At 37.1% G+C, this 15888-nt stretch overlaps 1 long non-coding RNA gene across 2 annotated transcripts; it reads right to left on the bottom strand.

The window, feature by feature from the left end:
• Positions 1-4223: 4223 nt before the first annotated feature.
• On the bottom strand, positions 4224-8812 carry LOC141692727 (uncharacterized). 2 transcript variants are annotated; one of them, XR_012562885.1, is made up of 5 exons: positions 8694-8812; positions 8395-8506; positions 8124-8231; positions 6453-7779; positions 4224-4659 (listed from the first exon to the last, which is right to left on the bottom strand). It is a non-coding gene; the product is annotated as an uncharacterized LOC141692727 (long non-coding RNA). The 2 variants fall into 2 exon arrangements; XR_012562884.1 differs by having other exon boundaries at positions 4224-4623.
• Between the last annotated feature and the right edge of the window lie 7076 nt (positions 8813-15888).

The following is a 15888-nucleotide window of genomic DNA, read 5'->3' as shown; positions in this document are numbered from 1 at the left end:
ATATTTTTTTTATTCATGTATCACACACAAATCTTTGCACAACACTACCTTGTCATACATGCAAAAATTAATTATTATATTTTCCAGTGTATATAAATAACCACGCGCAAAGGTGCATGACGCTGGTATAGAAGTGTAGGTACATAAATCACAAGATTAAACACACAAACAGAGAGACCAAGCCATTCACACATATATATAAATAATAATATAGTAGCACATGAATCATATGGCACTTACATAATCTTCAAAAATGAAAAGGTTTAAAAATTGTACCGTGATATTTTAGAGATGTATAAGATTGTGAACCAACCGATTATGACTTCTTGTATCAACCACTAAAATTCATGTAACTTGTAGTCAAATTCTCTTGCCACGCTACTTTCTTCTTTATGCTACTTTCTTCTTTATGGTGCTTTCGTGCTGATAACGTGTTATATATATAATATAAAGGTATAAAGATAAAACTTGAGAAAAGTTATATCTATACTATATTATAATAATCGGAATGGGGTATAATTTGATTCAACGGTTATTCCCTAATTTTGTTTATTCAGAAAATAAATAAACAATGTTATATATCCGCTAAACTACTAAATTGTTAAACTACTAGACTTAGACTACTTATACTACTAAACTACGACGACAACTTATCCTATTATTGAAAAATAAATATATAGTGCTATATATTCGCTAAACTACTAAATTCTTAAAGTACTGGACATAGTCTACTTATCCTCCTAAACTACGACCACATGTTATCCTATTATTATTATTATAAATTTATAATTATAATATATTTATATAAATATTTTAAAATTATAATATGACAAGATAAATAAAAAATTTAAATAATAACGGGAACCCGTGCATCGCACGGGATTTAAGTTAGTAATAATAGAGAAGGAGATCACCATCTCTTTATTCATCTATCTAAGCACATGTTTACAAGGTTTATATAGACCGAAACTTTGTAAGCTACAAGTAATTGAAAGGCCAAAGGTTTGTACAATAATGATAAAAGATGAAAGGCCAAGAGTCATACACTTAATGTATATAACAATATTTTATTTTTTAAAATTTTACACATTTATCACAAATGATATAAAATATTGACTTAATTGCAGACGTGACCCCAACTATTATTTTTTAGCAAGAAAATAACTCAATTATAGAAATTATCACAAAAGTGGCTGAACAATTATTTTTTTAACACACGATAGCATTCCGTCAACTGGTGTAGACGGACGTTAATTTTAGAAGGGTAAAAAAATAAAATTATATATAATTACAAACTCGTGTATGTATACATCCCCACTTACATGAACAAACCCTAAATTGCAAAACTTTATCTTAGATTTACATTTTTCCTATGCTACATTGCAATATCAAGAAGCATATCTCTTATAGTATACATGTCACTTGCTTTGGTATAACTGCTTTCCACAATTTCTTTGAATTCATGACCTGAACTTCTACAACAGGTCATACATCTTTGGGCTGAGAAAAACTTCTTATGATGAACGTGATTTTCTGTTCTCTCCATATAATAAGTTTCGACATAATAAGTTTCTTATGATCGTGCTCTCAGTGCCTCGAAGATATACATAAATCTGTCATTGAAGTTGATGAAAAGGGAACCGAAGCAGCTGCTGCAACTGTTCCTGAATTCGTAGTTACTACAAGTTGTAGGGATCCAAAAATTATTCTCAAGATCTTGATTAACTTTGTTGCAGACCACCCAGTTTTGTACGTCATTAGAGTAATCGTACGGGAAGTGTACTTGGTTTCAGTTAATAACTGAATGTCATGTTAGAATACGTTGATCTGCTTCAAGTCCGCTATGAGATTTCAATTTGAAATTTCTTAAGTTGTGGTAATGAATCATACCGGGCTTCCCTGGTGCTCATTTTTAAAGCCTCTCCACTCATAAAGATTATAACACTAATGTTGAATATGATTTTACAGCTTCTATTAACGGGTAAGATCAATTAATCACTTCTAACCACATTGAGTAAAACTTTCAGGCAAGGGGCGTGAATTATTTGCACAATTGTTCACCGTTATTGTTTATCGTGATTTGAAATTCCCAAATCTTTTTGTGGATAAGAACTGGGTCGTGAAGGTGAATTTCTTATCTGCTAAATGTAATTAGTATTACAGTTCCCTATAATAAGCATGTCAAATTGCACATGTCTGGTATCCGATTTTGGGTTGTCAAGAATGAAGCACAACACATTTCTTTCCTCGAGGTCAACTGCAGGGACGGTAAGTTGTATTTGCCATTTTGTTCTATAGTCTTCTTTTTATTGCTGCAGCTAAATGCATGTCTTTTATCCCTGATTTTAGATGTGTCCTGTTATATAACAACAATTGAGTTAGAAACAAGTAGAATGTATTCAATATAGGTAAGAAGCGAGATGAAGGTCTTCGTAATTGCTTAAACTAGTATATGAAATGCTATAAGCTAGTGTTATACTTTGCAGCGTGTATAGTGTGGCAAATGAATATGTTTTCTAGAGATTAAACATCCACCATACTATTTGCGCTTGTATCTTTGTGAGAGATATACAGACAGACAGAGGTGTTTGTTTGCAAGGATACAACCCTCAGATCACGTATTTATATTTTTACCCTTTTGAAAATAACGTTTGTTTATACCAGTTAACGGAATGGTATCGGGTGTTTAAAAAAAATTGTTCAGCCACTCCTGTAATAGTTTCTATAGTTGAGCTATTTTCTGTTAAAAATAATAGTTGAGGTCACGTCACGGCAATTAAGTCTAAAATATTTGACCCGCAAGGGTGGGCTCAGTTGGTTAAAGAGTGGATAACTATTCTCTTGGTCACATGTTCGAATCACACGGGAGGAGAATTTATGATTATGCCTCCTGAGTTAGAGTATATCGCTTAAATGCGATTTATTTTGGTTCACGTGGTTTGCAGGCTATTGCGTGAGTCCGTAGGATTTACCCGGTACGCACCCGAAAGGTAGCAGCTGCGGGTTAACTACGATTAAAAAAATGATATTTTGAAATTATGAATTACAAATCATAATAATATAATATATTCATGACACATAGTACACAATACTAAATATGTTATATTCAATTAAAAAATTATGGTTATAGACTATGCGAAAGAAATTAAAAGTGTTGTTATAAAAGTGCACCCATGATACTAAAAGTGCATATTAGGTTTTTTTAAAAAAACATCTGAAATGATAATATTTTAGTAAGAAAAATTTATACAAAAATCTGAAATTTAACAAATTACTGTGTAAAATGAGATTGTACACATAAAATTATACACTTTTAGATATGAATAATTCGGCTAATTTTTTCTAACTGTCCAATTCTGCTCTATTTGAATTATTCAGCTTGTAAAATTTGACTACCAAACAATATGAATGAAATGAAGCGCTTAGATTTACTTCATTCAGCTTCATTAAGGGGTAAACAAATGACCCCTAAGTTAGTTAGAATGACCAAAGTGTAATATTAAATTATTTTTAAATAGAATAACTAACATTATAACAAATTATTTCTTAAAATAGAATGACTAAAATTTTATTTATTACTGTTTTACGTTGCGATTTTTATAAAGGACCGCTTGGGATTTCTTAAAAATATAAGTTATGAGTTAAAGTTGAAAAGTACTGTATAAACATGAAAATTGTAACATAAGTTATTTAGACGTTTAGATAATTTTACTTATAAATTATGTATAAGTTGTTGAAATATTTGGTAAATCAAAACTTATAAGTTATAACTATTATTAAAAAAATTAAGATTTTAATATAATAATTGAATACATGAATAAAAAATTCACCCATCTCTTTATTATATTTTTAAACATCTTAAAATACAAATAACTGAAAATAAACATATAGCATGTGAATTAGGATAAAAGTTTAATAATTTAATTAGATACAAGTCAATCAATGTAATTAAATTTTGAGACAAGATAGTCAGGTAATGTCTTAGTTTTTTAATCATTTTCCCCAACTTTCAGCTTATATGGCCATAATACAGTAAAATAAGTTCATTTTATACTTCACCTAAACACTCTGCTACAAGTATAATCCAGGTTTTTCATCATTTAAGTGGAAAAAGGCCTCTCCCAGACAGCCACTAAGTTACTTACTTTTATACCATTTTCAATATTTTCAAAGGAATAAATATAATTATATCGAATTTTACATATAACAAATACGAAAGAAAATAATATATCAAAGTTGGATCAAGATTTTCCTACTAGTAGAACAAATGACAGTGAAGAAATTTCCCAACCAACAAAAATTTCAAACATTAGTTAAGTACACTTGATAGAAATATGGTGTTAGTTAAATAAAACTATGGTGATTGTCTCTACAGTCCACACTCATGCTTACTGCACACTGGAGGACAATCAATGGTGATAGCTTCTTCTGTTCATCTGTAGAGGTTGAGGCCCGACTCGAGTAATACATTTACCACCAACGGCACGATGCATGCATGCATTCCACAGCCAGATTTGCATAAATGGCTTGAAACTTTGACTTCAAAATCCGATTCCCCTTCCCTATCTTCACATAAGAAACACGCTGCAAGGAGCTGTTTATCTAACCAGGGGGAATAATACTCTGCAGGAATAATTATAATGCAACACCATGTTTAAACTGCATAAAGTAAACTAGCTTTGCTCAATATGTTAGACAATATACTGCAAATAATACATCAACACATACAAGTGAACTATAAAACTTAAAAAGCTTGTCTAAATGGGAGCACAATACATCTTGTGTCCATATTTGATCAGAAACAGAACAAAGCATTGAAATTACATATTTCCGTTTGAAAAACTAGACATGCAATTTTTTATAATCATGTACTTACTAGTCCTTTGTAACAGGTGATGTATTCAATTAGCAAAAAAAGATGCGATGTATTTTTTTATTTTATTAAAATTTCGTGTGAACATGTTATCATTTTCACTATAATGAAATGAACACTGCATGTCTCACTAAATTTCTAAATAACGGAAGATACTACATTGTTTTATATTTCCCTTTTAAAATAATTTCTACTATTGTTATCGTTCCAAGTATGTGGCCCAATACCTCCAACAACTTGTCGCTTTGCATTTGATAAGGTACACGATATAAACCTCACACTCGTAGCAGTTGCAGCAGCCTCTTGAATATGCATTCAAGAAATTGACAAGGTGTACATCATGAATCCAGAAAGAACTTGCACATATATGACAACCATCATGTACTAAGTGAGTATTAGAGCCGAGATGTAGAGTGTTTCTTGCATAGTAGGACCCTCGATTAAAAACTCATGAAAAAATTTGGTTGGTTCAAGAGAGTTTGAGCACACCTATATCTCTTCTTTACACAAAAAAATGAGAAATCTAGTTCATTGGGCATCATACCAAAGAATCGAAGATCAGAAGATGGGTGGATAGATACTACATATAGAAAGCACTTATTCAAGTGTGCTATGTCACACCTGCCTTAAAATTTTATTTACTAACTTTGGAGCTTATTATACTGCTGCATGAGTCAGGGAACGGGGTGGGATACCCTAATTCCCGATCCCTGAATTTTTCTTATACTTCCCCCATTCCCCGCCCCGAACCCGGAAAATTCCCCGAATCCCCGACCCGAACGGGGGCGGGGATCGGGTAGGGTCGGGGGGGGGGGGGGGGTTTAAATGCCCATCCCTATGCATGACATTCATTTGAAGATTACAAAAACGTAACAGATCTGGATATCGTTTATGTGTGCTGTCTACAGTTATAGTAAAACCAGTATCTTACTCGTGTAATGATTGCAATCCATCACATAGGAAAGTCAATTGCAAGCTTACACAAAAACGTTGTAAATAAAGAAGGAAAACTTTACTACTGAAATAGATATTTCAAACTTAACTTGAAAGTAATTACTATCAAGTCTGACATTTGAAGCGAGCCCAACAGACTTATAACAATTAGCTATGCGATGCATACCAAGTTAACCTTTCATTTATTAACTAAACTGATAACCATAACATAAGTGTACACAAATAAACTTACTAGAAAACATCTACATAGTTCGCAAAGAAACCAAGATTTTTCTATTAATAAACACATTAAAAATTGTGGGGAGTACAATATAAACCTATCAACCACCTATACAACAGATACAAGTTCAGAAACTGCAGTTGTAGAATATTGGGGACTTACATGCACACTATAAACTCGATTGTAAGTTGAAACTGCCTCTTGCATCAATTACCAATTTCATTAATTACGACTAGCTATATTAACTAAAACATGGATGTATTATACACTCAAGTTGCACTATAAAATGGGGGAGTCTCAGACACAAGTATCATGCAAAGTTAATGAACAGAAATACATATATAGAGAGAGAAAGAAAAGAAATTTACAAATTCAGGCACATAATACTGCACTGGAGAAACTTACCAAGTCTTTGTTTGTGATGGTCATCTTTCTGGTGGCGAACCTCAGTATCAGTGCTGCAGCGCGAGACACATGCTGATGAAGGAAGAAGCAATTATGTATGGAAGCAAGGACATAACCACCACTTCCTTTGTTGTGGCTTAGACATGGATGGTTGAAACCATTTCCACCATTTTTGGGAAAAGGTCCTCTCGCTGAAGCTGCTAAACTTAAGAGTATTGTTGGGCTCTTGGAAATCAAAGACGCCATTGGCCTTGCAAATATTCCTGAGGTTAATATAGAAGCAGTAGATGGACCATTACATTGATCCATCTGGGGTACAGCTAAATAAAAATATAAAGTCCTGCTATATGCATTTATACTAGATATATGGCTACATGTTATAATTATACAGTATCATATAATTGTAGTTTGTAGATTGTCGTGTAATCTTATACTCACACTAGAAGTTTGCTTAGCATATACTTAAAACAAGAAATTAGATCATCGAAGATTATATTTAATAAGAACAAGATAAAACACATACTCCTGCATCATAATTATTTTACGAAGAACAAGAAGCCGGTGATCCAACGCCTCTTGGTGTAGCAGTATCTCCCTCGCTCCCTTTACGGGTGTTTGAGTGTGTTTAACAATCCAAAAAAAACAAGAATCCGGGGCCAAACAATGAGCCACCAAGAGCAACTTTAGCAATAAAATTTAGACTCCTAATGAGTATCATATTAATAAAGTTCTGGAATTTGTGTCCGCGGTCTAACATATAATACCTATCATATTAATGTAGTCGTGGAATAGGTTGCTAGAATTAATTGAGTTTCCAAAATGTATATTCCAGTGAAACTATTAGAATTTCGGTGGGTAACAAGTAACAACAATTATAGACACTGGTTTCCCAATTTTAGTTAAAATGTAAATGAAGTTTACTATAATATGATTTTAATTAGGAGTATAAACACTGGTTTACTATAATATTTACTAGAATATAAAACTACTAGAATAATAATACTATCAAACAATTCCATTTTCTGGACGGTGCCACCGTATACATAAAAATTCCGCTACTTCAGATAGCATATTTTCACAAACATGGCAACAATTAAGCAACAATTAAAACAATGCAATTCAATTTGATACATGTAAATTATAATTCCTTAATTAACATGTTAATTCTAGCCGTGCGAGAATACAATGCAATCAGAAGTCACGATAACTATGATTTGAACTGAGTTGTGAACTTTGTTGCTTCTGGAAAGAATAATAGTAATCCTTCTTAGTCAGAAACCACATCTACTCCTCGTTTCTTCAAGAACTCCTTAGCCTCAACTATGTCCTAAAGAACAACCACGTATTAGGTAACTCCTTAGGTAAGAACAAAATTAATATTATTAGCAATAGCAATCACCCTTGTATGGGCTTCTCTTTTGTATGCACAGAGTCGAAACCGGGACTCCACACAATGCATCATAATTTCATGTATGATGTTAACAATTGACGTGAAAATTATGAAAATTTCTTTACAAAGGAGAAAAGGAACTATAACATTATTTGTTGATTCAGTCTAAACATCAAGCTAGGCTTAAAGATGATTGTACAAAATGAGGTATAATTTAGTTTCACGATTTCATCTGTCCAATATCATATAGTTAATGCCAGATAAAGTGTACGACATGATACCTTCTGTAACAAGACGGACTCTTGTGGACAAGTCGGAAACTTCATCAGCCCGACTCCAACCATTAATAGCCCATAACAGCCTAGTGACACTAGAGAGTATAATGGCAGCTGGAGAAAAAACACAAGCCATTTTAAATTAGTAATCTCACGAATCATTTTAAATTAGTAACCGCACGAATCATTTTTAATTAGTAATCGCACGAATTATACGACAAAAAACAAGCAAATGACTTCGATAACCGATTATTCGTAAATAAAGCAGTTCACCAACCAAGTACAATAACCCTGTGGAAAAATTGATGCCTGCAATAATCCAACACAGATAGCTGACATCACTGCCAGCAATGACATGATTTTCACAATGTGCTCCATTGCATGTGTATCTGCCACGTGTAAGAATCAATTTCAGTTATAACAGTAAAAATGTCATATTGGAAATTAACATTTAGAATTATAGTTCAAATTTTAGTAACCCTAATTTCTTAAATGCCCAAATGAAAACCCGAATTTATATTATAATCCTGACCCGACCCGACCCGCGAACAAATTTTAAGCCCAACTAAGACGCACCTGAACTGACGGAGGTCGCCGCCGGTAGTCGGAGAGGACTGGAGGCTATGCTGCTGCAGTTGTTTTTGTTTTTTTTACGATATTACCCTTTGTTTTCAATCCTATGGGTAATATTAAAGGCCAGCCCGTTGGTTTGTCTTTAAGCCCAATCTGTTTATTTCTAGCCCAACCCGTTTGTTAATAGATTAGAAATCCAGGTGCTATTTTTTTGATACGTAATTAATTCATTAGTCAAAAGTAGTACGGTAATTATAAAATTAATCAAAATTTGAAAAATACGTATAAAAATTTAATAAAATATGATCTTCTGTTAGAAATTGTCTTACATCCTTTGTGGGAGGGGCTGATTGCTAATTTATAAGCCGCCAGATAACTCCATTATCACGAGGCCTTTTGGGATGAGTCCAAAAATAAATTTGCGCTCGTTCGGCCCAAAATGGACAATATCATACTAATATGAAGTTAGACCTGCTTAGCAAACTCCAACAAGTGCTATCAGAACTACAGTTATAAATGGTCAAAAAATAATCTCAGACGGTCTCCTATAATGGGCCTAGGAAGAGGCAAATGAGATACCCAAGAATAGACTCAAGAAAAAAGGCAGGTGGGCCTTCAATATGGTTCTCGGGGAGTCAGAAAACTAGAAGGATTCCAGTATGGATCTAGGGGGAGCAGAACACACAATCAGGTGACAGATTTGGCAACTGTCGAGCCCAATATGTGAAGAAGGAGATTGTTGGGAGTTGTCCCACGTCGTTTGTGGGAGAAGGAGATTGCTAGAATATAAAAAGCCCGTTAACTCTATCAGTATGAGGCCTTTTGGGAGTTACCCAAAAAAAACCGTGTTGACATGGCTCAAAACGGACAATATCATCCTAATGTGGAGTTAGGCGTGCTTAGCAAGCCCAACGAGTGGTATCAGAGCTATGGTTGTAACGGTCCATAACAATCTCATGTGGGCTCATAATGGACCTAGAAAACGCAACAGATGGGCTACCCCATGATGGACTTAAGGGGAAGGCATACGGGCCTTCCAGTATGGGCCTAGGGGAAGCAGATAGCCAGATGGACTTTCAATTTGGGTCAAAGGGGGAGGCAGATCACACAATCAAGAGGCAGATCCGACAGGTGTCGAGTCCGATTCGTGAAGGGGGAGATTATTAGGAATTATCCCACATCGTTTGTAGAGGGGCTGATTGGTAGTTTATAAGCCGCTAGGTAACTCCATTAGCATGAGGCATGTTGGGATGAGCCCCAAAATAAATCTGCGCGGACTCGGCCTAAAGCGGATAATATCATACTAATGTGGAGTTAGACCTACTTAGCAAGCCCTAACATCTTCTTCATCCAAATTATGATCGTCAATTAGATTTTCATTTGTGGTATACAAGTGAAGTACTTCTGTAACACCCCCAGATCCGGGGTCAGGGATCCGGGTCGTCACGGTCTTTCTTTCCACAATATCACTTCACTTAATTAACAATAAATAAATTCATGTTGTGACCCCACAATAACACACCCCACAACCCGTTATAGTCTCAGAGATGAAATTGAAAGAAGTACAAGTATTTGAATCCACAATTTAAAAGTTATTACAACCCAAAAATGATTACTTGATAAGTTTACAATTAATTGCCATTATCTGCCACAAGTTATTATACATAATTGATTCCCAAAGGTAGAAGGTCTGATCTACAAATAGATCTACCTTTGCAGCTATAGCAGCTATGATCTCAACGGGAAGGCGCGGGGCGCTTCCCACGCTCTTGCGCTGGGTCTGCTTGAGTCTGGCCATCTTTCCTAACTGTTGTTGTGTGATGAAGAAATAAAGCAAGAGTGAGCATTACAGCTCGCAAGATAATATATAGTGTAAACAATAACGCAAGCATCTAAATGGATAACTTGCTGGAAACCTTTATCAGGTGAAAGATAATTACTTACTGGATATAAGCAAAAACAAGGGATGAAGTTATCAAATACTTCACTATACTTATATCATTTATAAAGCTACTTGAACTACCACTGTTCAAAGTATTATAGGTTTCAAAAGGTCATCACATAGATGAGACCACAAGTTAAGACTTGAATAGATTCAATCTTTGAAATATTATTGAATGAAATAAAGTTACGAGATACTTTATTTAGTCCCGATATATATATTCACATATATATCTCTTAAACATTTGCTTGGAACCTCTGTTATGTAAAGTATGAACAGAGTTTGTAACATCCAATGAAATTTGGAAAGGAAAAGAATTTTGGCATAAACCCGATATCTTGCTGATCAGGAAAAGATACCAATAAGTAACCTTTTCTACTAGTAGATGGATGAATCCCCTACCGGTCATCACCCTGGCCTCATTGAAACCTTGTGCTGGACCGCCACCCGGCCTCTTACGCGTTGATGGACTGCCACCCAGCCACTTACACTTTGATAGACCGTACCCCGGCCTGTCGCTTATGCCGACTCAATTAGATGGGCTTACTTCCCGAACATTGGGTAAGTAATCAATTCATTTGTTTTCTCAAAACAGCAACCACGTTGCGGATGTAAAATACACCACAGAGCTGGATCCCCCAGGTTTTGAGCGAGTATTTAAATCCCCTTTGAAAGGAAGATCTTAAATATAAAAATGAGTTTTGGGGTCCACTCTAACTTTAAAAATCATTTTGAAGACTCGAAAACATTTTTTAAGAATGTTTGGAGTACTGCTGATTTATTAAAATAAATCAGTCCCGATTTATGTCTTTGGTCCTTTGGACCACTTCGGGTCCGAGCATCTTCCGCTCCCCTACTTCATCCCAGTATAAGGGAGATCAACACCTTCTTCCGTACAGGGCCTCATAAGGTGGCATTCCGAAGCTAGTATGAAAGCTATTGTTATAAGAAAACTCGATCAACGGCAAGTGATCATCCCAACTTCCTTTAAAGTCTATTGCACAGACTCTCAATATATCCTCTAGTGTCTGGATGGTCCTTTCACTCTGCCCATCCGTCTGGGGATGGTACGCGGTACTCATTTTTAACTTGGTCCTTGCACATTCTTGAAAGCTCCTCCAAAATCTGGAGTTGAACCTGGGGTCTCGATCTGAGACAATGGACGCTGGGACTCCATGTCGCGTCACTATTTCCTTAAGGTAAATGTCCACCAGTCTATCGACTGTGTATCTCTCCTTGATAGGAATGAAATGAGCTGACTTTGTCAGTCGGTCTATAATTACCCATATGGCGTCATGATTGGCTTTCGTCCTTGGCAAGCCTACAACAAAATCCATCGCTATCTGTTCCCATTTCCACTCGGGAATCTCCAGGGGTCGTAAAAGTCCACTGGATCTCTGGTGCTCTGCCTTTACTCTTTGGCAAGTCAAACATTTGCTTACCCATTCTGCTACGTCCCTCTTCATGTTGGGCCACCAGTAATATTCCTTCAAATCCCTATACATCTTGGTGCTTCCCGTGTGAATGGAATATCTTGAACTATGACTTTCATCCAAAATCTCGTCTTTAAGTTCTTGAACATTCGGAACCCAAATCCTGTAGGAATACCTCATTATCCCCTTATTGTCTCTCTCAGTATGGATCTCTTCTCCAGTCATTGACTCTCTGCCCTCATTCATCATTCTTTCTTGGCACAACCTAATCTTTTCTAATAACTCTGGCTGCATTGATATCTCAAACAGCTTTTCAGTTCCGGTTCCGGTTACCTTTACTTCTATTTCCATTCTTTCGAAATCCCTGATTAATTCTTCCGAAGTCATTAACATTCTGAGCCTTTCCTTCCTACTGAGGGCGTCAGCCACCACATTGGCTTTCCCCGGATGATAGAGAATCTCACAATCATAGTCCTTGATTAGTTCTAACCATCTCCTCTGGCGCATGTTGAGCTCTTTCTGCGTAAATATATACTTGAGGCTCTTATGGTCTGTGAAAATCTCGCACTTCTCTCTATACAAGTAGTGCCTCCAAATTTTTAAGGCAAAAACTATTGCCGCGAGCTCAAGGTCATGAGTAGGATATCTAATCTCGTATTCCTTCAGTTGTCTTGACGCATACGCAATCACTTCACCGTGCTGCATAAGCACACACCCTAATCCTTTGTGCGACGCGTCACTATATATCACAAAATCTCCTTTTCCGTCTGGCAATGCCAACACCGGGGCCGTTACCAACCTTTTCTTTAATTCCTGAAAACTGTTCTCGCATTTCTCCGTCCATTCAAACTTCTCTGTCTTACGAGTAAGTCGTGTCAAAGGGGCTGCGATCTTCGCAAAGTCCTGCACAAATCTACGATAGTAGCCAGCCAATCCTATGAAACTCCTTACCTCTGTGGGTGTGGTTGGCCTTTCCCAATTTGATACCGCCTCTATCTTGGAGGGGTCGACCAATACTCCTTATTTATTGATCACATGTCCTAAAAACTGTACTTCATTCCGCCAGAATTCACACTTCGAGAATTTGGCATATAACTGTTCCTCTCTGAGTATTCCTATTGCTATCCTCAAATGCTCTGCATGTTCTGCCTCAGTCCTTGAGTAGATTAAAATATCATCGATAAAAACTATCACACACTTGTCCAAGTACTTCTTAAATACTCTGTTCATTAAATCCATGAAAGCCGCTGGGGCGTTGGTTAATCCAAAGGACATTACCAAGAACTCATAATGCCCATACCTGGTACGGAACGCTGTCTTGGGAATATCTTCGGGTTTAATCTTTAGTTGGTGATATCCAGTTCTCAGGTCAATCTTGGAAAAATAAACAGCATCCTTTAGCTGGTCGAACAGATCGTCTATTCTAGGTAACGGGTACCTGTTCTTTATGGTTAGCTTGTTCAACTCTCGATAGTCGATGCACAGCCTCATGCTCCCATCTTTCTTCTTAATAAATAAAGCTGGTGCTCCCCACGGAGACACACTGGGTCTTATCATACCCTTATCCAAGAGTTCCTGCAATTGGATAGCTAATTCCTTCATTTCTAACGGGGCTAACCGGTAAGGTGCTTTTGAAACTGGCGCCGTCCCTGGGGCCAACTCAATTGCAAATTCAATCACTCTATCGGGTGGTAATCCCGGAAGATCTTGTGGGAATACATCTTCAAATTCGTTGACTACTGGAATATCTGGTAAGTTGGGCACCTCCTTTTGCGTGTCCACCACATAGGCTAGGTAAGCCTCGTTTCCTTTTCGTAGCATCCTTCTGGTCTGGGCCATGGTCAAAAATTTCTGCGTCTGCCTCTTTCCCCTAAATATGACTTCTTTCTTTCCTGGAATATTCAACTTAACTTTCTTCCCCTTACAGTCTATCTGAGCATCATTGCTAAATAGCCAGTCCATTCCCAAAATTATATCAAATTCCCCTAACTTAAAAGGAATCAGATCAACACTGAAAGATTGTTCCCCTATGCCTAACTCACAGGCGGGATGAATCAGATTAACAAGAATAACTTCATGGTTGGCTATTTCTACTTGTAAGGGCTCCATCAAGTGTTCAGCTTTAAGTCTTAATTTACGCGCAAAGTTCCTTGATATAAAAGATTTAGTTGCTCCTGAATCAAATAAAACGTTTGCACTGACTGAATTTAGAGAAAGGGTACCTGCTATCATATCTGAATCTTTCATAGCATCCTGGACTGTCATGTTGAAAGTCCTTACAGTAGGTGGCTTATTAGAAGCAGCCCTGCTTGCTCCCGAAGCTACTGGTTTGTTCATTGGGCAGTCCCTCTTCCAATGACCCGGGCGTCCGCACTGATGACAAGTGGTGGTTGGGCGGGTAATGGGGGTTGGCGAAGTGCAGTTGTCCGAATAGTGACCCTCTCGACCACACTTGAAGCAGATTACCGGCTTTCCTTTACACTCCCCAGAATGCATCCTTCCACAAGTGTTACAGGATGGCAATGGGGGTCGAGACTGGTTGGAATAGGACATTCTGGACTTCTGGCCGCTCTGGCTCACATTTACACTCATTGGCCGCTTAAACCCAATGTCCTTTCCCGGTAGGGACACTGCTCCCCTATTAACTCTAGTTGGGAAGTTCCTTCCTGCGGAACCTCCACCCATGCTCATACTTTTCCTCTTTATTCCCTTCTTCTCTCTTTCCTTCTGCATCTGTTCACTTCCAGCTTCTACAATTGTTGCCTTTTGCACCAGAGTGGCATAATCAGTAAGCTCAAGGATTGCCACCCTATTCTGAATCCACGGTTTCAGTCCCTGCTGAAACCTCCTAGCTTTCTTTTCCTCGGTGCTTACAAATTCCGGCACAAACCTTGATAATTCAGTAAATTTCGCTTCATACTCTGCTACAGATAAGTTATTCTGCTTTAGCTCCAAGAACTTGAGCTCCATCTGGTTTTCCATAAACCTCGGGAAATATTTTCCCAGAAACAACTGACTGAATCTTTCCCAGGTTATAATAGCATATGTCTCCATGTTTTTCTTGGCCTCCCACCCGTAGTTAGCCTCTCCTTTCAGAAGGTAGGTAGCAAATACAGTCTTCTGTGCCTCATCGATACTCAGAATCTCAAAGGATTTCTCCATTTCCTTTAACCATGCCCTTGCCTCAACTGGGTCGGTTGATCCGTGGAACTCAGGGGGCTTAAGGGACTTAAAAGCCCTGAAAGAGTTTGCCACAGTATTGTTATTTCCTTGAGGGGGTGGGTTGGGTTGACGTTCCAAGTTCTGCCTTAGTAGTTGCATGAACTGGCCCATGGGATCCATGCCTGGGTTTGGTATTGGTTGCTCAACCTCAGTTTCTCCTTCCTCAACCTCTATCTCAAATCCCTCAACATCATATGTTTCCTCTTCCTCTTCATACAGGGAGTCATCCTGTTCAACATAATCCTCATCTTCCTCTTCACTGTGTTCCTGGTTCCTATCGTCCTGGTTATGGCTTCCCTGGCCCTCAGATCCAGGGTTCGCCCTAGTTCCAATCTTTCTTGGCGGCATGCTACTGATAATAAAAAAATTATTGGGAAATTCAACGTTAGGTCACAATCATACACAACATTGTGCCTTGCACAACTCTATAATGGGGAGAATGTATCTCATAATTCTAATGTTTTATGACAGTTCTAATAAGAAGTGCAGTAATAATAATGATAAAAACAGTGATCTCGTCACTAAGGAACTGAACTGAAAGGAAACAAATATATACATAATGTGAGAAAATACATAGTTTGATCTGGTCAAAAGTACAACA

Source organism: Apium graveolens, chromosome 10, assembly GCF_009905375.1.
Source record: "Apium graveolens cultivar Ventura chromosome 10, ASM990537v1, whole genome shotgun sequence".
Taxonomy (NCBI): domain Eukaryota; kingdom Viridiplantae; phylum Streptophyta; class Magnoliopsida; order Apiales; family Apiaceae; genus Apium; species Apium graveolens.
This window is presented reverse-complemented; position numbering and strand designations above follow the sequence as displayed.